The 24232-nt window shown below is 45.8% G+C and overlaps 1 protein-coding gene across 7 annotated transcripts in view; it reads right to left on the bottom strand.

Moving 5' to 3' along the window:
• Window positions 1-24232, bottom strand: part of LINGO2 (leucine rich repeat and Ig domain containing 2) — a 3618115-nt gene that overhangs the window by 1762206 nt on the left and 1831677 nt on the right. The window contains exon 1 of one of the 7 annotated variants that reach the window (XM_069240621.1): window positions 14098-14184. The exons of the other annotated variants lie outside the window; for them this stretch is intronic. The gene's annotated coding sequence lies outside the window, so the exon portion shown is untranslated. Of the gene's footprint in view, window positions 1-14097; window positions 14185-24232 lie in introns of those variants that run through there. 7 annotated transcript variants of the gene reach the window in all.

The raw sequence follows: 24232 nt of genomic DNA, 5'->3' as shown, positions 1-24232 counted from the left end.
ACACGTTTGACATTATAATCAATGCTTTATCTAGCAAATCACTCGCTGATGTGTTAGTTCATGCCACTCATCTTGCCACTCAATGGAGATAGGTCATCAGAAAATATAGTTCTAAGACCACCCATCTCCATTTAGAGCTTAAGGTTATCCAGTGTCACTCTTCTTCTACCATTACCCAATTGTATTAAAAAATGTATGGGGTATTATTATGAGGACATTTATAAAACAGTATGAGTCTCTCTGGAGTACCACCATGTTAGTCAGTGTTACCCTACCAAAACTGTCATTGGAAGTCTTTGCCAAAAGGTTGAAAGTGTGTGCAATGCTGCCATAAAGCAAGCATATTTCCATCTATGACATCATTGTGCGGCCAATAAATCTAAATTGTTAAATTTATAAAATCATATGGAGTTAATTTTATGCACCATTCATGTTTCCACATTGCATCTTTCACCGTTCCACTTAGTAGTGGATAGATATCGGATTTTACCTTATTCATATTAAGCCCTGGCACGTGACCAAAACAAAGATATATTTGAGACATTATTTTCATGTCTCAGATGGTACAGTAATATTTTGTAACACCATAAAGCCTCACTATTTTGTAATTTGCCCCCTTCTTACCCTGCATGACAGTGGCTCAATTACTGGTGTAAAAATTAAAGGACATAGTGGATGTCCTTGGTGGGTTTTTCTAAAGATGTGCCACCTTGTCTAGATAATTGGATCTGGCCTAACTCTTGTAGTATGGACCACATATGGGCCAATATTTATGGAAGGTTAGCGTCGCCTTAGTGCCATTTATTTTGGCGCTAAAGCGGCACTAACGTAACTCCATATTTATATTTTGACGCAAGACCTGTCTAGCGTCAAAGTATTGGAATTAGCTCAATTTATAGGAAGCACCAACCCACCTTGCGTTAATGAGATGGAAGGTAGGCGTTCCCTTCCTAAAAATGACACTAGCCCCCAGCGCCATATCTAACTTCTGACACAGAAACAGTGCGCAACAAGGAGGTGGGCCTTAATAATGGTGCTAAGCCGGTTTAGCGCCATTATTTAATGCCTGGTCAGACCAGGCGTTAAAGTGCAGGTAGGCCCATTTCCATGGAAGAACACCATGGAATGGGCACAAAAATGCCTACCCCAATCCCCAGCAACACATCACCCACCATCACAGGGACTCTACAGGAGGAGGGAGCCCATCCCAGGTAAGTTGCAGTTAGTTGTATGTGTATGTGTGTGGTGTGCCACTGGGGGGCCTTTACATGGGGCCCCCTGCCTGGCTCTGGATATGTAGGGCTTGCCCAGGTGACACTGGTCCCCTGTGGTGGGCATTGGACCAGGGGTGATGTCTCCTGTCTATGCTTAGACAGGAGTCATATTTTGGCTGCTTGTGTGTCAAAAAATTATGCTAGGCTGACTAGCGGCCACCCCTCAATTGGCTAGCGTCTTTTTTTTAAATGGTGACATGTACTCCTCTGCATCTCTACTATGCATGATTCATACACCTTTTTACATTAAGACAGTAACAGCTTTATTCATTGATCTGCCTTGGCCTGCTACATGCCATTGACCCTTACAACTTAGGCCTACATGGTCCAGCAAGATATTAATCTAGGGGTAAACAAGCCCTTTAGATTAGCAGGACAAGTCTTAGATGCATGAAAGCAGAAGGAGTTTATTGTAGTGGCGTAACAAAACTTAAGGGGGCCCCATGCAATAAACTTATGGGTGCCCCCTCAACTGTAGACCCAGTCGGGGGACTGCCACCCACACACATTGTACAGCACTGTGGTGGCCTCCTGGAGCTCAGGGTCCCCCAGCACCACAGGGGCTGTGGGGGCCTATTTTACACCTCATGCTTTTTTAGGCTGATCCAAATTAAAAAGCATAATTTCATGACAAAGGGGGTCATTACGAGTTTGGGGGTATCAGGCCCACCATGCTGGCAGTGGTCATACAGCCAACGGGCCGGCAGAGAAGACTACCAAATTATGATCATGGCAGTCTTCTCAACATAAGACAGCCAAACCACCGTCAGTGCGGTCATGCCGCCACAGACGGCAGCAGCCACCTTCAGGCCGCCAGACACCATGTTCTCGCCAGACATATTACGAGGCTGCGACCACCATGCTTTCCGCCGCGGTTGCACCACCACAGAAATGCTGGTGGAAACCAACTCTATAAAAAGGAGCCTCTCACCTTCTCAAACACATACCTGTCTGGTGCCGCCATGGAACTTGAACTGCTTGTCCTCCCACTGCACCTGCTCGCACAACAACTCCAGACCAGCGACGATGACAACAACCGTGAGTACACATACCTACCTGACACTGTAGGGAAAACCCAAAGTACACAAGCACACATAAAATACAGATCCAGGACGGCTGGCAAAGGCAACACACAGAAGTAACCACACACCCATACGCGTGCACACACACACACACACCGACATACACACACGCACACCCACATACGCACACCCATGCTTCACACACCACGGCCAACACACACACATGCTATACACACACCAACCTGCAGACACACAGCACCGGCACAGTCTAACACAACAATACACAACAAAACCAATTCACACAACGACACCACAACCGCAACAACACAAACGCTTCGGCAAGCAAGCACATTACACACCTCCACATGACACTACATACATACAAAAACATGTAACAACACCTGACAACTAATATACACAATCACCCAGCCACACAACGAAGCATACATCATATGACGCTAAAATAACACACAACGCTTCTGAAATACCTATCACCACAAACACGCACGCACACACAACAACCACACAACACCACCATTACACATGTCAACACAAACCATAAACTATTTATCAACATACATGCATGTACCAAGCATATCCTCCACACAATACACAGCTTTCACAGCAGGACAAATGGCAGGGCCACAACTACACATGCTGCCCAGACACAACACCTAGCACAACCAACACACACAGACACAAATGTCACACACACACAAACAAAAGCAACCAAAAACAAAACAGCCATGTGGAAAGAAAGGCAGTTGTCCGTTGAACCAACAACTGGTTGGCCCAGATATATTAAATACATAAATATGGCAACAAATTAATAACTATGTACAAAGGGAAGGCCATTGGCCAGTCCAAAGTTCAAAGTGCTAAAGGCACAAATGTCATTTCTGTGTGCCCATACATGACTCCTGACTGTTGTATGACGTCCACAGGGCAGGGGCATCAAGGGGGCAGGCAGACACCTCAGGTATTGGGAGGCAGAGGGGGGCTTGGTCTTGAGAGGAGGTCTTTGGACTTGGGTTTGGGAGGGGGTCTTTGGGCTTGGGTTTGGGAGGGGGGCTTAAGGCGAACTTTAGGGGAGGGTTGGGAACACTTGGGAGGGGTCGACTTCTTGGCAGGTGGAGGGGCATGGGTACTAGCAGGGGTGTAGGGGAGGACATGGAGGTAGAAGGGCTGGACTTGGGGAGGGACACAGACAGTTTGGTGGTATCACAGGGTGGAAGAGGAGTAGGGAAGAGGGAAACCTCCGAGAGGAACACCTTTTTAGACACACGGGGTTGGTCATGGCAAAAGGGTTTGGAAATGGGAGAGGGAGTGGTTGTAGGAAGCGTCTGTTGGTGCTGGATGTCTGTTGGGTGGGTGAGTTCAGGCGTTTATGTGTTTTGGGAGGAGGAGGTGCTGGCAGATACCATGCTGGATGGGTGACTGACTATTGGGGTGGTGTCTGCAGGTGTGAAGATGTGCTGCATGTGGGTGTGTTCGTGGTTGTGGTGTCTGCAGATGTGGTGACTGGGGCGGATGTCTGCGGGTCTGATATTGTGCTGACTGTGGGTAAGATAGAAGTTTTGGCTGGATCAGTGAATGTTGGTGTGGTGGCTGCAGGTGTGTCTGGTGTCCTTGAAGGAGGGGGTAGTGGGGGAGTCTGTGCAGGTAGTGGATGTTGGTGTGTCTGCAGGTGGGTGCTGTTTGTGTGCATGCCGGTGGTGGGTCCTGTGGTGCTTTTGTTTGTCTGTGCTACCCTTGTCTGTTGAGGTGGATGCATGCTTGTGTGTCTGCGTGCTTTGGCTAGGTTTGGTAGGAGGGGTTCGGGATTGGGAAGAGGTATGTGGAGGGGGGACGGTAGACAAAGGATGACTGGCTGCCATCACTGTGGAGGCCAGAACCTGAAAGGATTTCTGTAGGCCAGCCAGTGCACCGTGAATGCCCTCTAGGAATGCATTGCTCTGCTGGACTTGAGCTGCCAGTCCCTGGATGGCATTCACGATGGTCAACTGACCCGCAGAGACCGAGTTCAGGAGGTCAATAGTCTACTCACTGAGGGCGAAGCAGACACCCACCCTCTTGGGTGAGCGGTTCCAGGAAACTGGGTGGGGAGCTACAGGGAGGGTGTTGGCAGTAAGAGAGGTGGCAGATAGAGATGGTGCTGGGGTGGTACCAGAAGGGTCCGTCTCCCCCAGAGAGTGTCCACTGGAGGAGGATTCTAAAGATGACGTGGAAGATCCAGTCTCCCCAGTGGCACTCCCCTCGCCCCTGCCGTGCCACTGGGTCCCTCGCTGTTGCTGGTAGCAGAACTTCAGGTCTTGTGGCCAGCAGCATCCCCACTCACCTATGTCCCTTCTCCTTCGCCTGCCGATGCTAATGCACACAAATAGAGAGAGAGAGAGGGAGGGAGCGAGAGAAAGACATGGTGAGAGAGAGAGGGGTTTAACATGTTCCCTTACAAACACACATGTAAACATGCACATCGGTGACAATACATATCCTGGCTAGTCTATCTCAGGTGACAATACACATTTCCTACATCATGTCACTACTACCCCCCCCTGTATGCCAACCCTCACACCTACCTCTAAATCCAAGTAAGTCAGTACGACTAGAGGCATCAACATGATCACTACCAAAGCCATGTTTGCATGCACATCATGCTCTGGATGAAGTACACGTGACTCCCTGATTTCACATCAGACCTCTCCATACTCCTATCACCTATTGGAAGTGCAGCTGACTGAACAGTACACATCAGGCCTGTAGAGTTACAGCAGCTGATCAGTACATGTCCTATGTTAAATATCCATGACAGTGAAGAGTACTCCACTTACACACCACACAGCATCTGCCTGTCACATTACATGGCTGACCTAACACTCTGTACAGTAATGCCACTATAGATTTAAAAACTTATTTAGCCACTACAAGTTAGACACACATACAGGTGACATCTGATGTGTACAATACACGTCTGGGGTACAGGCATGTGATTAGTCTGACCCAAACACAGAGGAAGATCTGCAGACACCAAACACATATATATCACAACTATTCATACATCTAAGTGCATCTATAATGGCCCATATTGAGCATATTACACATCCATACTCAATCACTAAGTGCAGTGTCACAACTGATGAACTTCTGGAACACACATATGACACCATGATCCACATAAAATACTACCACACATTCAGTTTCACCAGTAGGATTTTGTGACATGATAACACCACCTTCACTCACACCATTCCTGAATAGTAAATACCTGTACCTAAGTCCAGATAACACACTTCTCAGATGATAAATGCATGTAAGCATTATGCACACATGGACCAACACCACTGCGTTTGCACTGACAACACATCCCACTACTACATAGGGCAGCCTCAGGAGACAAAATACAACATTCATTTCACATCAACATCTCATAAGTCATACAATACCAAATCCTGTCCTAATCACCCACTTCAGCTAAGCTAAGGGTAGCAGAAATTGGCCCACTCCATCAAATGTGCCCCCAAGTAACCATTGAGACATGATGTAGGCAACAACTAAGATATGTTGCACTGTAATTGCTAGGGCATTGGCATACATGGCATTTCCATTACCTATTGACAATGACGAGGTCTGCCTAGGCACTTGCCACCTCTAGTACTATCCAATTGGTTCAAGGTTTCATCCCTACAAGTCTAGCACTTAGAAACGCATGATGATTGCAATCAGACCAAATCAAAAATACATTTCTATTTTTCCTACTTTAGCAACCTTAACATACCCTATAGATAGCAGATTACCATTATACGGGGATACAAGTATCAAGCCATTAGTCAAGTCCTATAAAGGCCATATCGGTGGTGGAAATGTAATGGATGTCTCCCATGGAGTTAACACCATTACCAGGACTTGATGTATATAGTCCCTGAGATAAAACAAGAGTAACACAGTTGCTTATACATGTGTGCTACACAGATGCACGTGAACTGACACTAGAGAGACACAAATGCTCAAATGCAGATGGATGGAGCAGGTCAATCTCAATGGGTCGGGTGATACACAAGCTCACATCCATAGAGAAGGCAGGATGGAGTCACACATGTGCCAATGTCATTAGACGATCTCCACAATGCCGACATGGAGATGTCTTGATATGGGAGATGTACATCCACTGACAGCAAACCATCAAAACACATCTACAACTTATACTCAGGCCGAGAGGTTACTACCCTTCCCTCTAGCCTACATACATGTTGCATTGAGTACATTGGCACATAAGCTATAGTGTGGCAGCTAATCCCATTAAACCCGAGCCAGGTCCCAGGATACAGTCAGTACTCCCCCCCCCCTTGTGGCTGCTGTGCTGCCCTCAAACGCCTATCCACCTCAGGGTAGGCCACCGCCAAAATGCGGGCCATTAGGGGGGTCAGGGTCCGATGGGCACCCCTCCCTCGTTGGGAGGACATCCCCAGCTGGGCCTCTGTGGTTTTCCGGGCCCAGCGTCTCAAGTCCTCCCACCTCTTGCGACAATGGGTGCTCCACCGGCTGTGGACCCCCAGGGTCTGCACTTGCTTGGCAACGGTACACCAGATCCTTTTCTTCTAATGGGCGTTCACCTGCATGGATGACACAGACAAAAGGAGAAAGTCATGTATACTGGCACCATACCAACAGGAGTGGCCTGTACACATTTTACTCACCAAGTGCCCACACATACCCATCCTCTCTGCTCACACGCCTTCACTTTATGCCCTCTGCATGCATATGCTCCCTCACTGGCACACCTCCCTGAAACACCGTCACACGCAACCCATATCACACATGACTATGGCACTGGACTCACCTGCTCCTCTGGTGCTTCACATAGCTGTCCATACAGGTGTAGGACCTCCTCCACAAGCTTCTCCAGTTCTTCTGGGGTGAAGGCTGGGGCCCTATCACCTGCAGGATGTGGCATGATGGCTACCAGAGACAGTACACAGCAGTTCAGGTTGTGGAGGTCTTGCTAGCAACAGTGTCAGGAGTCAAGTGAGCAAGGCTGCAGAAAATGGTGTTCACAGCCACCACATCCAGGACCGTCACCACCGGCGGTCATCGCCATTGGCCCCAGTCCGTCATAGGCAGCAATGTTAACCAATGACAAGTAGCACGGCGGTTGCAACCACCTACCACCATGACGACATACGCTGGCAGACTTAGGCCACTTCCAACTGTCCAGTGCAGCAGGACAGGTGGCTGCCATTTTGTGCACATATAATGTATTGATGTGCCAAAATAAGTGTGCCATACACACATTTACCCAAATGGTGGAGTAAGCCTTTGATGTGCCATCATGACAGTGCAAAGAAATATGGCATGCATGACACAGTGATGTGATCTGGCAGTATATCTGATGATGGGCATGTTTGGATACTCGGAGGCACATAGGTGATGACACTATATTGGTATATCCCATTACTATTCTTTTGATCAGTGCAGGACTGCTCAGTCTGCCACATATGGTACATTACACATGTGATATGTGTCCTATATGACTTACGTGTACACCAATGTGCTGCAAGGATGGTGTTCAAAGTGCTTCAGCATGGCCTTAATAGTATATGTCAGCAGTGCTACACATGTCCTACAGTGTTAGGTGTGTGCTATTTTGATATGTTCTGCTCACAAGTGTCAAATCTTTTTCTCAATGTACATCTCCTCTCTACCTAGATATCATGCCATGAGGAGACTGAGATGACCACCAGTGTACCGTCCACTAGTTGACCTTGCAACCTTGGAGGACAGGCATGTCATCCAGACCTATTGTCTGAATCGTCAGACCATCACGGATCTATGCACACAGTTGGAGCCTGATCTCTTCCTAGCCATACACAATCCCTATTGCATCCCTCCCACAGTACAAGTCCTGTCAGTGCTACACTTTCTTCCCACAGACTCCTTTCTGCATACTGTGGGCTTGACAGCATGGATGTCTCAGCCCATGTTCAGTCTTGTTTTGAAGGATGTACTTTGTGCATTGTTGAAACACCTGGAATGATAGATCAGGTTCCCCCAGCATGCGGATTTGGCCTATGTGAAGGCAGACATCTATGATTTGGGACACATCCCTCATGTGATAGGGGCCATTGATGGCACCCATATAGCCCTGGTCCCTCCCAGTGCCAATGAACAGGTGTATAGAAACAGAAGAACTACCACTCCATTAATGTTCAGGTGGTGTGTCTGGCAGACTAGTACATCTAACAAGTCACAGCCAAGTTTCTAGGATCTGTGCATGACTCCGACATTTTGAGGAACAGCAATGTCCACACATGATGGCACGACTAAACACAGAGAGGGCCTGGCTATTTGACATGTATGCTTATGAAGGTGTTTGTTGTGGCACCTGTCATCACATTATTCCCTATCAGTGTACCTGTAACTTCACTGGTACTACATTTTTTAACACATGTGACTCAGTCTATCCTAACCTTCCATGGCTGTTGACACCAGTGAGGTACCATGCCACGGAAGGGAATTTAGTTTCATTAAGGCCCACAGGAGGATAAGGATGAGGTAATTGAAAGAACATTTGGCATCCTGAAGGCTAGATTCAGGTGCTTAGACCTATCTGGCTGTACACTCCTCTAATCGCCCAAAAAGGTATGCCAGATAATAGTAGCCTGCTGCATGCTCCACAATCTAGCCCTGAGATGTCAGATACTATTGCTAGCTGATGAGGGTGGGGCAGCTGAACGAGAGGCTGCTAATGCTGAAATGGCAAGTGATGTGGAGGAAGAGGAGGAAGGTGCAGCTGACTCTAGGACTGAGCTCATCAAGCAGTACTTCCAGTGACATACAGGTATGTTGAGTGTGGGTTTACAAGTGTTGTATATACACATGAATTGCTGACAATAATCCTCCTGAGTTAACTCATCAGTGGGGGTGTAAGGTGGTCCTATCCCTATGTGTGTGTTGGGGGAGCTGACTGGTTGAATGTAAGATGCACAGCAGAAGTGTCTCAACTCTAACAAGTATACTCACTGCAGATTCCTACATTCACATCTCCAATGTACAGACCAGTATTGAGCTATGTTTGCTGCATTCTCCTGTTCTCGTGTCATTCCACCCACTGACTGTGGTATTTAAATATGTGGCTCTGCTACCTATGGCTTGAGGCATTCATTGTCTTTAACCATTGGTAAATGATTACAGAATTGAGGGTTGTAAATGACAGATGGCAGATGTCATGATGCCATGGGACGCACCTTCCCCCTAAGGTCGTTTCACCTCTTCCTGATGTCCTCCCTTGTGCGTGGATGGTTGCCTACTCAGTTGACTCTGTCGATTATTCTCTGCCACAACTCCATTTTTCTGGCTATCGAGCGTTGCTGGACCTGTGCTCTAAACAGTTGTGGCTCTACCCTGATTATTTCATCCACCATGAACCTCAACTCCTTGTCTGTGAACCATGGGTGCTTTTGTGGGGACATGGTAGTGGTTGTGTTAAAGGTGGGGGTGTTGTGTGTTTACGGGTGCAGTGTAGGGTGGTTGATGGGGGTGGGTGGTGCGTTGTGAGTGATGGAGGCTTGTGGTGTGTGTGTGTGCTCATTATGCGTTTTGTGTTTGTAGTGCAGTTGTGTGGTGTGTGCTAAGTGAGATGTGTATATGTGCCTGAGGAGTAATGGTGCTATATAAGTGTATTTGCCTGCTCTCGGTGTATGTGAAAATTCATTTTGTAGCAAAGGATTGTGGGTTGTGTGGGGGGTGTTATATAGTGCAGTGAGTAGGTGTGTCTGGATGGATGTGTGTCATGTGTGGGATATTCAAACTGTCCAATGTGGTGATGTGTTCTGACAGTAGTGGGTTATGAGCATGGCGGTTTGCACCACCAATGGATTTCTGCCATGAAAGAACTGCTGTGGTGATTTGTGGCTTGTAATCTGGTGGGTTGGCATTATGTCTGGCTGGCCGTGCTGGTGGTGGAACCACCTCTTTCCCACCCTCCTGTGTCCTGGTGGTGTCAGATTACTGGCTGTTTTCTGGCGATATTCAGAGTTTGACTCTTAATACAGTGGTCAGATTACCGCCAACATGGCGGTCTTTTGGCAGCCGCCACCACGGTGGTCTTGCGAAAAGACCGCCAAAGTCGTAATGAGGCCCAAAGTTTTTTTTTCCAACTATTTAAGTTGCATTTGAGGTAGCAACAGAGCTGTCACAAGAGGAAGAAAGAAGGGGCATTATGCCCCATGTTCCGCACTAATTGAGGGCCCCACATTCCTACTCAAAACTTGATTTGTTATTGTGGAGACAAATAGGATAGCCAACATCCATGTTGTTTTAAACTCACAATGAGATCAATGTTAAAGTTACTCATGAGAAAAAAAATACATTTGTTTTCTGCACCAAGTGGCACTGGGGAGGAAATTTCAGCACTATCAAGGAAATATTGCCAATTTGCACACATAGAAATCCTTAATAAGCACCTGTGATATATATGTGTCTTTGCGCTGGATCGCTTGAAATGAAGACAAAACTATAGAGTCAGTACAGGTTAACAGAGTTGAACAACAAAAATGTATACAGTAGAAAAAGACTGGATGGTCAACCTTGCTAGACCCCAACCTAGCCTTCAACGAGAGCTTGTTCAGTAATCCGCAGGAATATTTGTAAACTTTAACTATGCAAGCTTTAAAATAAACATTCACTTATAAGTCTAAAATAATTAATAAGCAAAAACCTTGTTAGCAATTGAGGGTGCTGCCCTTGTCACTGGTACACAGCCACAATCGCTGCACTAATAAAAAAAAGCTTTATCTTAAGTACTTGCATTATAACTCTGATATTGCATATTTGCTGAAGATATCACAGCTGAGAGACATGCAGAAGCTCTTTTAACACCAAATCTTAACAGGACACAAACGAATAGTGTCCAGCATCTGGTGGCTTAATTCTGTGAGTGCTATCTAAAATGTGCACTGCACTCTTTCTAGTGGACAAGCCCATGAACAAGACCTGCCAGCTATACCTATTCATGGTGCTTTGAGAGTGGGTCTCTTGTAACAAGCTATCATCTCTGGTTACTTTACTGTATTTATGAGGCTTCCTTCCGCTAAAGTGATTCTATGTCCACCAATTTACCACTGCACGGACATCAAGGTCCTTCAGAGCAGGATTCTGCTACCCTACATGGTTCTCAGGACCCAGGCCTGCCAGAAAACATGTCCTTGCAGAGTTTTTAAGTCAAGTGAAACTAGACATAAAAGGTATGCAAGGCACTGTTTGGAATTCATTCTTCCAAGTGTGTCCATTGACAACAAATACATTCTCGTTAATTAGTATTTAGAACCTTACCATGAAGACAATTAGGGGCCTATTCATAAAGGCAAATTTACATGTGAGCAAATTTACACACGTAACTTTATTCTTACACTTCGTAGTAACTTTAATACTTTTGTCTATTCACTGTTTCTAAGTGCAAAGTTATTACACAGTTATAACTTACATGTTTCAAACCACTGAAAGAGAGGGTTAAGTTAAATTTATGACTGTAAATTTACTACTTGTCTTTTTTCACAAATAGGTAGAGGTATTTGCCACCAGGGCAAAGATCTCCCTATAGTAAAGAGACTAAGGAAAATTAAAACTATGTATTAAACTTGAAAAATAATTAGTAAAAATATTTTCATTTTAAATATTCATTGAAATTCTTGTTGTATATTTATTTTAAATGTAAAACAAAATATACATTTGCTACAGCACTATTAACTTAACTTTAATTCAAAAAAGTAATTAATTTAAAGATATTCATTTAGCTAAAATAACATTCAATATTATATATATATATACATATATATATATTCATTTTTTAACATAATTTTCAATTTACTTTTATTTTTAGTTGCTGTCTCATTATTCTCTAAGTGAGGGTGTTGTAGTACCAGTGGTTTACAATGTATGGTGCTAGATTTACTCCAGGTCTGAGCTGAAGCATATTTACATCTGGTTTAGGTCCTTTTTTTACTGTAGTAACTTTAGCAGTGCAGTTTATGAATAGGAATGGGCTATTTCTTCTGTGGGTGGGTGCATGTCCCTCCCTAAACCCTCCTTAGCCCTCCCTAAACCTCTCCCATTTTGTGGTGAGTATTCCCCATTTTTCAGGCACTCCTCTCGTCTTTCCATATTTACTACTAAAATGTATAAATAATACATATATGTGTGGAAATCTCAGTCGGGTGGAGATCTTCTCACAACAGCAGAGCAGACACATAGACCTTCTCATGTAGATTAGTGAATAGTATTTTGAAGTACAAGGTGCTCTATTGTGACACAACTAAATGTACTAAGAAAAATTGTGACTAGGCCTTTAGTTTTTATTTCATCTTCATTTCACCAATCAACAATTACTTTAGTATACAAGTTATTCAGCATTACTTTTTTAACTAACAAGCACCAGATAAGACTTTGGGTTTTGCATTTTTAAGTATGATCATAACTTATTTTACTTTCTAAGCAGTATCAGAATGGTGAAAGCTTTCAAGAAAGGAGAATGATCTGTTAATGATGGGGAATAGATAGGAAGACTGAGCAAGGAACCGACTTCCAGCAGCTTGTGCAAGTGACAGGCACGCTGCAGGGTCTAGCAATTGTGAAATCAAAACAAAGATGCAAAGGAAGCATGATTGACAATTGATGGTGAGAACAGGTGTAAGAGGGTCAGCATTGGAGTGATTCCAGTACAATAAAAAGAGAGAAAGAAATGTGTAAGACAGCAGCTTTTGGAAAGTGATTCAAGAAATCTGCATTGATAGCTATGAACAGTGCAGCAAGGCAAGGGCAACAGGGCCCAGATTCCTGGGGGGTCCCATCGAACCCTGTCAATGTCCTAGTTTCCTTGTGTGCTGTTTCACGGAGGATCTGACCTGGGAGTTTGGGCTAGACAACTCCCACTAGAGCAGGGTCAAGACTAATTTGAATATGGCTAGGTCTAAACTGTGGTGATATGTTGGGCAAAATACCAATGAACTGGGATGCGGCCCAGAGTAATTATCAGTGGCTGAGAATAATTCCAACATTCCATCCATCACTTTTTGTATACTTTAGTGTGTCACCCTAAGTGGGACAGGTATGCCCAGGCGTGGGTCCTGTGTTAGTGGAACCAAGCTACACCTGACTGATGAGCTGTAAATAGGATGAAACCAGTCCTAGGTTCCTTGTGCTCTGGTTCAGGAAGGGCCTGGCTTGAGGCTCAGGCTGGACTGCTCCCACTGGAACAGGATCAAGATTGATTTGCATATTGCTGAGTTCATACTAATGTGGCATGGTGTGAAAAGTAACAATTGGCTGGGATGTGGTCATGGGCAACTAGCAGTTCCTGACATTAATTCAAGACTTCCATCCATTGCTTTTTTGTATAATTTAGTATGTCCCCCTAAGTGGCTTGTGCATGTGCGGATGTGGGTACCGTGAACACTGTGTCACTGGTACCAAGCTACATTTGGCTGATGAGGGCAAAACTGGTGTGGGGTGCTTGTGTTCCTGTTCAGGGAGGTTCTGGCCTGGCAGTTCTGGCTGGACTGTTCCCACTGGAGCAGGCTCAAGACTGATTTGCATATGGCTGGGTACAAACAGGTGGTATGATGTGCTAATTAACAATAGACTGGGATGCAGCACAGGGTAATTACCGGTGGCTGACATTAATTGAAGCATTCCATCCATCACTTTTTTGTATACTAATTTCAAATAAAGCAACATTTTTGTCACGTTCAATGAAAAACTACACATTTGGTACTACACGTAGTAAAGCACAACAGTTTCTCATCACTTACCTCTTTGAGTAAATTAATTCTAGTGCCTGGCCTCTGACTATATCGCCTCAAGGGTCTGTATAGAAGTGGCTTGGAAAATTGAGTTACCTGCAAAAAGCGCAACCATTGAAATGATGAGTGTTGCAATGCTTGTTGCAATGCTTATTGCACTGGGTAATTCCTGGATGTTATAATGTATGCACCCCTTCTTAGATTTCTATTGGTCATCCCTCCCGGAATTTAAGCATGACCTAGACCCAGAAAAACAAACAAATGCCAATTTCGATGCTGTAAGCTCCGAAATTAACATCACGCTAAATAGCAGGTCAAAACCAGGGATAGGTGGTAATTATTGCAAGCTACTGCCAATAATGTTGGATGCGATAATAATCTCATCCCGCACCACCACACTCATAACCAGTTTCCAAAATATTAGATCAAAAGCCACCTGTAAAGGTGAGTCAATGAGATCACCCTCACTTTTAAGAATTTGTTCTTAATAGTTCCTCACACCAAAGCAGTGTTCAGGTCAGATTAAATTAACAAGTACAGCACACTCATGAGACAATAGAACAGAAGCATCATAAAGGTTTTCAGTAACCAAATCCGCATCATCTATAATTGAATAACATTCAATTATAGCATCCTTGAGCCCAACAGCAATGTTCCCATACCTGCTCATCTGTATTCCCTTCGCGCCTGCATTCTCACCATTCAGTCATCTTTAAATTTCTATTTTTGCCTGCTTATCAACGTGGTACATCTGTTGGGGGGGGGGGGGGGGTAACATTTACGCGTTTTGGCTGTGTTTAAAAAAACGAGTACATGCATGCTGCATGAGCTGTAGAAAAGCAAGTGATCATTTGTAGCAGGGAAGAGGTTTCACTGTACCTGTGGACAATTCTTGTTTTAAAATGTACACGTGTTGGTACTCCTTAACCCAGTGTACCTCTTCGAGGCCGAGAAGCGCCGACACTGCTCCATTAAACGTTTTGCACCTCTGCTGAGAAGTTTAAGCTCTCTCCCTCTCGAATTAAAGTGCAGACACTTTAGTACCTGACATTCTCTGCCCATTTGAAGCACAGTATGGGGCAAATAAACACACCACAGCTCCTTTCTCCTGGCTCTCATGGTTCCTAACACACACACTGCCTGGGGTGCGCATCATCCTTTTATAACTGCGTTCGCCCTCACCTGCCACCCGCCTTACTCAGAGCTACCGCCTTTTGATGCCTCTAAGTTCCGGGGGAAAGCACCTTACTGCCTCACAACATACCTCTGCCCCATTCTGACATCATAGGTCTGCGCGGAACGTGGTACGTTTCTGACAGCGCCATCCATATTTTACAAACAGGGGTCATTCAGCATATCTCTCTCTCTATTACGTTCCGCTGTGTTGAGCTTCTCTTCTGGTTTTGCAGCTTCAAAAGTCACCTTGAAACGTCGAATCCTCGGCCCTAGGGCTTTGCATAAGTCGGTACTTAGACGTCAGAGGGCTAGGTGGGATGTCACCCATAGGCAGCAGTCGCCAAACTTGTGTAGCTGCTTTTAACCCGTGTGGACTGCGTGACAGCCTTTGTAATTAACCAATTCATGTACAGACATTTTAAAAGTAAACAAACCTTTCGCTTCTGTTTGCACCCATTTTATTTGCTGTTTTATGTAGTCCGAATTTGGTCCGAATACCTTCGATCCCTTTTTTAGCCATTGAAGCATTAAGGGCCTGCTTTAGAGTTGGTGGACAGGGTACAGTGAGGGAGTATCCTGTCTGCCTAGGTCTGCCCCCTCATTTAGAAATGAGCAGACCTTATGCTTTCTGTGGATGGAGCGTCGTTTGGTCCTTTCAATAGAAAACGTCCTTTAGGGGTCCGATGTTTATCATGAAATGAAATATAAGAGACTTCCGTTTTCAGTAAGAAATGTTGAATAACTAACTTCAGTAACTCTTCCTTAGGGTCAAGGCTCACGTGATGCCTCTTCCAGTGATGTAATTGGGTTCAAACATAACGTGATGTCACTTTTGCAGCTGCAGTTATGCCTCTGCTGACAAGTGATGTACAGGGCTACCAACTGTAGTGTTTGGGCTGGTCGACAAAGAGCTGGTTACTTTCTATGGGTCTCTTCTGTCTCAAAATGTGCAGACAAATGATCATAACTAAAAATGTATCATTTATGAGCCGGAGGAAGTAAGAAAGGAAGGATAAGTAAAGGAAAAGGCAGGGCAAGGCAAAGCAAGGCGGTGTGCTTGCCAATGGCCGGCATTTGATCCAAAGGCTGGCATGGTGTTGCACCTAACCGGCTGAACCTTGGGAAACATCATGAAACAAATTGTATGTGCCATCTGGATAGCTACCATGTTTACCTACAACTGTAGGACAAAATCATTGCTTCTGCTGTGGGAAGGGATCGTTGACACTTCTGTGTTCTTTGTATTTTTTTATTTTATGTGTGAAATGAAAGTGAAATTGGAAAATACTAAGGAAGGAAGGAAACAAGGATGGATGGTCAGATGGCTGGTAGGTTTGCTATAAGGATGCACGCCTAGGCAGACGGGAGCTTGAAGGAAACTCTTCTCTGAAGGTCCGGACTGCTTTCCTCGCTTCGCTCTCGCCCTTGGAGGATTGAACAAAGGAGGGATATTTTAAGTTTCTGGCAACTTCCTTGTATCCAGCGGAATTACAGGAGCATCTCCATTACCTCGATTTCGATGTTGGAATCTTCCTCGCTGAGACTATGAACAGTTTTCCGAAGACAACACACACCATCGAAAGTTTGTAGCTATTAAGTTTTAGGTACATGTTATATTCATTATCGAAACAGTAGCCTAGCAACCTTCTGTTTGTGAAAGAGCAACCGAAAAGAGGCGTGAGCGTGCAGCGAATCCAGGCTATGCCAAAGACAACCAGACAACTGTCCATATCTTCTAGGTCTTTCCATCATCCCAGCCCATAGGGACGAATTAGAGTGCAAGCGGAAACCTCGCATCAGGGGCCCTTGTGAGATCACCCGTTTCCTTCTCACTCACTGACAACAACATGGGGTGAGCGGAAATAACTAGTTGCAAAGCACTGCCTGCATTAGGGAGAGTGAGACATGCAAATCACTAATTAGCACATTTAATTCAAGTGAAATAAACCTGCAGTGCTTGCACAATATTTTATTAACACATCCCCCCGCCGATGTGACAAAAGAACAGTAAAGTAGCACTTAGACAGGAGACGGCAGCCCGCTTCGGGAAATGAAAGGAAATCTTTAAATGAATTATACATTAACCCAGAAATTATATTTTCTACTAATTATTAAAAAGGACACTTGGTGATGTCATAACAGAATAATGGCAAAATGAAAATGACGATTGAGCTAAAAAACATCACTACAATGAATGAGAGAAATGGTACGACCTACACACAGTACAATATACAGCTGTTGCACGTGATCCATGGAGTCCTTTGGGCGGGAACTAGACAGATGGCTGCCAGTGGGGAAACAAAACTTGAGGGGGCCCCCTTGCACATAACATGGAGGGGCCCCCTTCCGTACCCACTCAGGAGGTCTCAGGCCAGGGTGCTGTGCTGAGGGGGACCCCTGGAGCTCGAGGCCCCACGCACCGTGGGGCCTGCGGGGACCTTTGTTACGCCAGTGGTGACTGTTGTGGGTATCTCAGTATTGTGCTGCTGTAGTGGGGCTAAGAGGGGGGAAAGAGAAGAATAATTACAAGACTGATTCATGGTTTTCAGGGGTGGTATTATAGAAAGCGGTACGGGGATTCAACAAGCACGTGCATCAGTTGTTTGCACCTCTGGCTCACTTTGTATTACAGCACGATCAAAAGGACGACGCATTCCATCATGTGCATGGAGATCATTGCCCTATGTAAATGAGGCAACCAAATGCCACTGCTCACTTCGCGTATTGCAAAGACAAGCTCAGTGGCAAAAAAGCTGGCAGGAGAACAATGGTTGTTCACACCACACATTGAGGTAGTAAAAAGCCAGTGGATTCCCTAAAAGTGGGGTAACAAAACTTCAGGGGACCCTCCTGCACAATACATTTCTCATTAAGAGACAGAGATGGTTTCTGTTTGTGGGTGTTTACCGTAGCAGTTCACTTACTGGTCACTGTTGCAAGACATTTAATACAATTGAGATACAGCGTGGCGGTTTATGGGGGACAATATTTATCTATTATTAACCTCAGAGGTCCCAAAAGATGTTTAATTTAAGGTTTAACTTTGTATCTTTGTCTTCATAACCCATAGTTTCATGTGTGTACCCATTCTACAATTGGCCTAGTTGCTTCCTTCTCAGGTTTGATCAGCTGCTCTAGCATGTGGTCAGAATGGTGTACTTTTGGGGGTGGTTTATGAAACTGGACTGGTAAGAGCTTATAGGTTCATTGAAGGACCCAATTGTACTCTTATGCTTACCTTGTGGGGGTTGATAACAAACCCCTTATGCCTTCTTCTTTATACAACTCACCAATCCTTAGCCTTATATCTCCAACTTTTGCCAATGGCTCAACTCCCTGCAATGTCTCCCTCCGATGTTGTTAATTCTTTTGCCCTGATTTAGTAGATGAGGGTACCAGTACTTCTGTGGTAGATGAACTCATTCCATCTACCTGTAGGTTTCTGCACCTTCTGGGGGGCCTGTCCAAAGTAAAGATAGAAACTTGGGTGTTGATTCACCGCAATGCCAGTGTTAGGGAAAGCAACATCACACACTCTTTGACCTCAGTTACATGACAGGGAGTGAGATCATGTGACCTTTGAACTTGAATCCTTAGAAGTGAGGCCACAAGACCATGAATTTGATGAAATCACAATATCTGACGTCACTGAAATCTAGTATATACACCAAAAAGGAAATGTGCTGCTAAATCACTAGGAAATTACAAGAGATTAAAAAAAAACAGTGATCAGGCCCACTGATATTTAACTTGTAAGGACCATATATTGCATGTGAATGATGCTGTTGGCTTGATTTACTCTTTATCATTGTTGATAAGTTTTGATTTATGTTTACTTATAAGAAACTATTACAATTGAGGAGGACAGGCGTGATGGTTCTGTTCAAACATAGTTTTTTTTTACAAACGTGGACACAAGTTTAAAATGTTTATTTTTCGTTAGTTTAATTTTATTTTGTATTACAAAGTGTGCATTGCACTTCTGACTTTATATATTTTATATTGAGCGTGTACTCTAACACTGCAGAATTTAAACACTGTTTCCAGATACACAGGTGGTAGGCAAAAAACTGAGAAGTTTGATCTCGGTTGCTGCTACAGCAACGAAGCAGGAGATTGGAGGGTATTTCTTTGACTTTCTCCCATATAAGGAGTGCTGAGGAGGAATCAGAGAAGAGATAATGTGGGAAAGGGTAATTACCCTACATGATTCTCATTATTATCATCTTAGGAGAGCGAGGGAAGAGCACTGTAAATTTGAGATCCAATAAAAAGGAAGTGAAACAATGGTGGTTGTGAGGTGGATGATGTCTGAGTAATATAGGGTGAACAGAATAGTACCCCAGGTTACCATACAGGTCCTACACCCAACACACCATACTGCAAATTCCTCCTGCACCTGGGATGTCCCTGTGCATTGTAGGAATGGGCAGCAGGGCTGGCCTGCAGCTCGGTCCTGCATCCAGCACCCAATGTGACCAACTTTTGCTCCATGCAGCCTTTGGCTGCGCATTTCAGGAAATGAGCACTGAGTCTGTGGCCAGGTCTTGTAAAAAAGTATGGCTGTGCATTGCCATGCTGTGTAGGTTGGCTACAAGGCCTGGTTAACAGTCATACCATGGTCTGTGTAGTTGCAAGTTTTTAAACAAATATTTTGGTTTCATTTGTGTCCACAGAGGAAGGATTCAGATTGTGAACCTCTTGCCCGTGTTCATTTCCCTCTAAGAGCAAATCTGGCCCCACAGACCCAGTTTATAGTTCTCAGATCCACATTTTTAGCTTTTTAAAAACATTTTCAGGGCTTCATTAGGCCTGGGGAAGTCCCCAACATCGACCTGAAGACAAGGGGATGCTTTCTCCCAACCACAACAAATTCTGTTTCTCTTTTTATGACACATAGTTCTAGCCACACATCAAGTTACTGTGGTTGCAAAATACATTTTCTGGTGGGTCCAGTCAGTCAAACTGCAGGAGTGCATGGATCTAGACAGGAAAGATTGTAGAAAATGTTCGTAATCCAATGGAAGTATATATTTTTTTAATGGGGGTCCTTGGACACCTCACTGACCTGTCTGTGGAGGAGCTGTAAATTAACAGTTAACATGTAAAAATGGGGGCATGGCCACGCAGGATGGCCGGCAGGACACATTCCTAGCCCCGGCCTGATCCTTCATAATCCTGCTGTATGAAATTTAGTTAACGGTTCAGCAGCTTCAGTTATTATCCCCACTGCACTCCTGCACCCATGTTTTAGGTCTGGCGGCATCACCCCTGGAGCGGGAATTGCCACGGCATGTGGCAGGCCTGTGGGCTGTTGGGAGTGCCCCAGCTGGACATGTGGAGATAGCTGCAGCCTGAAGAGACGGGACAGGCAGCACTGCCTGGGGCCGCAAGTGGAAGGCCTATTTCCTCCATCTGATGGGAACAGGTGGCCCAGGGGTGTGGCCATACAGAGATCAAGCCGCTGGGAGGTGGCAACCTGCTCCCCCTTCTCCTTTGGCCCTGAATTCAAGTGGAGCTGCTGGAGGTGAGTGGACTGCACTGTGGGGGCTCCGTACTTCAAGTTGGCCCACCTTCCTGCCGCACTGTCTGGGCCTGCCTGGAGTGATAATTGCCATACAGATTCGGCTAATGCGAGGTGGAGATCGGCACCTCCCCCCTGCCACCAATGTTGTGGTCTGGCAGGATCTCTGGGGAAGATTGGACTCTGCTGTGGGGCTCCACAATTCTGAGCCCGGCTTGCTGCTGCTCTATGTGGCCCGCCTGCAGTTGGCAATCAAGGCCTGCCGGTATCCGAGGCCTAAGTGGCTGTTGAGGGATATCCCTCTCCCCATTCAGAATCACTGGGCCCCATCTGAGATGCAGGTGACAACTCCAAGCCACTAGTGAGTGCTGGCCCTAAGGGAATCAATTTGGTGACATTGCGGGGGGCTGCTGGAACGTGGTAACCCCCCTTTCCTCCCTCCCTCCGTTAGACTGCTGGAGGTGCTGCAATTTATGGGACGCTGTTGTTGGGGGCCTACGCTGTGAGTAGGGGGATATTCAATGGACATCTGTCCTGCAGCCTCCTTCCCCTTTGGGTACGCCTCTATATTCCGGGGTGCCCCTGACCTTTGCCCACTTTCACCTGGTTCCTGGTCTTCTGCTCGAATCCTTGGTGGGTGATTGTTAGCTACAGGGGTCACCCCTGGGCAGTGGTTGCATGTGTGTGTGATGTAGGTGATGTTTGAAGGGGCCCCGGAAGCAGCTGGAGCCCATGTTGGTCCTAGTGTGGGGACTGGCACAAGGACAGGTGGTGTGGAGGGCTCTGGAGCTCAGGAGGATGCTACATAGCTGGGCCCAGTGGTTTTGACATGCGACTGTGGGATCCTTACAGCCCTGCACATGGGGAGAAATAAACAGCTCAGCCCCCCACAGTGGAACACTATAAAACATAAAACTACGTCAATGTTGTCCTCACAGCAGCAGACAAGGCAGGGTGGAGCCCGGACTTGCCCACTGAGGAGCCTTCACAAGCGGAGATCCTTGCTGCCATCCAGGGCTCCCTTGTGGTGCTAGAAGGTAAACTCAAAACAGAGGCACTCAAGGTGAACCTCCTCTGAATGGATCTTCGAAAGATATCGGACAAGGTTGAGGTTGCCGAGGGGTCCATTGCTAAACTTTATTGGAGGTGGATTAATTCAGGAAGCAAGTGGCTACAATCACATTCAAAACCGGAGCCTTTGAGGACACTGAGGGAAGGCCCGTTCGCAACATTGTCTGCCACCTGGGGCTCCAGATGTGAGCTGAGAGGGCTGCTGCGGAGAGTTTTGTTGAACCATGGGTTCAGGACACGCTGAAGCCAAGTGAGCTGTCCCCCTTCTTTGTCTTTCAGATGGTGCATCAGGTGGTGGTGGAGCCCAACCCCCGCTCGGGGACACCCCATGGGCCATCATAGCCTGTATCCTGTACTACAAGGGTAGAGACTGTATCCTACTTGCAGCTTGGGAGACAGATAATGCCCACTTTGATAACCACAAGATCTCTGTCTACCCAGACTATACTAACAAAGTACAGGGGACTCAGAAAAGTTTCTTGGACGTTAAAATTAAGCTGAGATCCATGGGCCTCAGTACATGTTTCTATATCCTGTGAGACTGTGGGCTCTTTTGGGGGGGCAGGTCCCACTTCTTTGACACATCAGAGGATGTCTGGAGGTGGCAGGAGATGTGGAATAAGGTCCCACAAGATAAAGCAGCCCCTAGAAAACTGTATCATGTAATGACAGAGGGTCACGCAGGCCAAGCTGGAGATCAAGTGAAGAGCCTGTGTCCAGTGAGCCTCTAGTCTCTGGCAGTAAGAATCCTTCGATGATTGTTATTCAGGGTGATTGTACCATGGCACTGGCTTCCCCTGAGAGTGCATCAGGACCAGAAGGGGACTCTTCTACCTGATTGGGGCTTCTGTATTGTTTTATCTTGCTGTGACGAGGTCCCAGAGCCCGAGTTCCCTGTCAAAGGAAGCCCTGTGAAGTACCTTCATAACCCATATTTCTTTGTCTTTACTTCACACCTTCATAAACCATATTGCCTTATCTTTAATTCACTTTTCTCTTTTCTACGTCTAAGGGGGTGGAGGCATCCTGCCAGGGGTGTGTGTTGTACCAAATACGGGAATGAACGCTCCGATCGACCCCACTCATTATTAAGGCTGCCAATGTGTCGTCCTAAAGCGTGTCTCAAAATAATCTATTCTCCCACTCGTCAGGCTCTGCAAGTCATCATGCGGCATGCTGCAGATGCACCACAGAATAATAGAATCACATGTCCAGGAGAACCTGGCCTCCATTCTCCATGTCCCTTTTAAGGATCAACGGAGCCACCCTGTCACACCTACCTTTCCAGACCAACAATATCAATAAACTATTCAATTTGTGGAAGATTTGTGGCCCAAGCGAGAACAGCAAATTCTGTTCTAAGCAGAGACAGTGTGGAAGAAAAAACATTTTGGCTATTACCAGACAGAGGCAATTTATTCCAAAACTCAATGGATCTCATAAGGCCCTCTAGGACCCTGTCCACATTTAGGCACTGGTGAGTAGCATCTGTGTGTGTGCAACCAGTATGCCCGGGTATCAGAAACTCTCTGCCTCCCAGCAAATCCCCAGGTCTGAGGGGGAATAACAGCGTCTTCTAGAGACCCCACCAAAGTCAACCAAGAACCTCATCTGGACAGGTATCACCCTTCCAAGGGGGTAAATGTAAATTAGTGCATATTGCGAGATGACATGATTGGAGCCACCCACCTGACTGCCCCACGGTCCCAGCTCTTTGTGTAGCAATAACCCCAAAGATTCAACTTTGACTGTGAAAAGTATCGGCAAAAAAGGACAACCCTGCCTGGGGCCCCTCCCTCTGGGCAATTTTCTGAGAGCCCACCTCCAGCCTTGATGCTTACCACAGGGTCAGTGTAGAGTAAACCCCCCAGTCGCGAAAGATGGGCCCGAGCCCCATCCCCTAAAATACTGCCATCAAATAGCACTATTCCACAGTATAAAAGGCCTTCTCCAGGTCTATTGAAACAAGGGACAGTTCCAGGTCAGCAATAGTTTCATGTAGTACAAGTGTGAGCTGACGGAGATTGAACACCATACTGCGAGCAGGCATAAACCCACACTGGTCAACGTGCACCAGCCCCTGTATGATCCCTCCCAGACTCATCGCCATCAATTTGCAATGGATCCTAATATCTAAACTAAGCATAGTGAGTGGCCGGTATGATGAGGGATCTACAGGGTTTCCCCCTGGTTTTAACATGAGGCAAACAATTCCCACGCACATGGTGGATGGGAGGATACACTTCCTTTGTGCTCTAAGAAGAACCTCTAGCAGGTTTCTTTAAGTTCAGAGGAATAGGTTGGAAAGAATTATACAGGAAAGCCGACCCCACCAGGGGCATTGGCCTTTTTAAGGTTAGCAAGGGCCATTCC

The sequence above is a fragment of the Pleurodeles waltl genome, chromosome 1_2 (genome assembly GCF_031143425.1).
Source record: "Pleurodeles waltl isolate 20211129_DDA chromosome 1_2, aPleWal1.hap1.20221129, whole genome shotgun sequence".
NCBI lineage: Eukaryota > Metazoa > Chordata > Amphibia > Caudata > Salamandridae > Pleurodeles > Pleurodeles waltl.
This window is presented reverse-complemented; position numbering and strand designations above follow the sequence as displayed.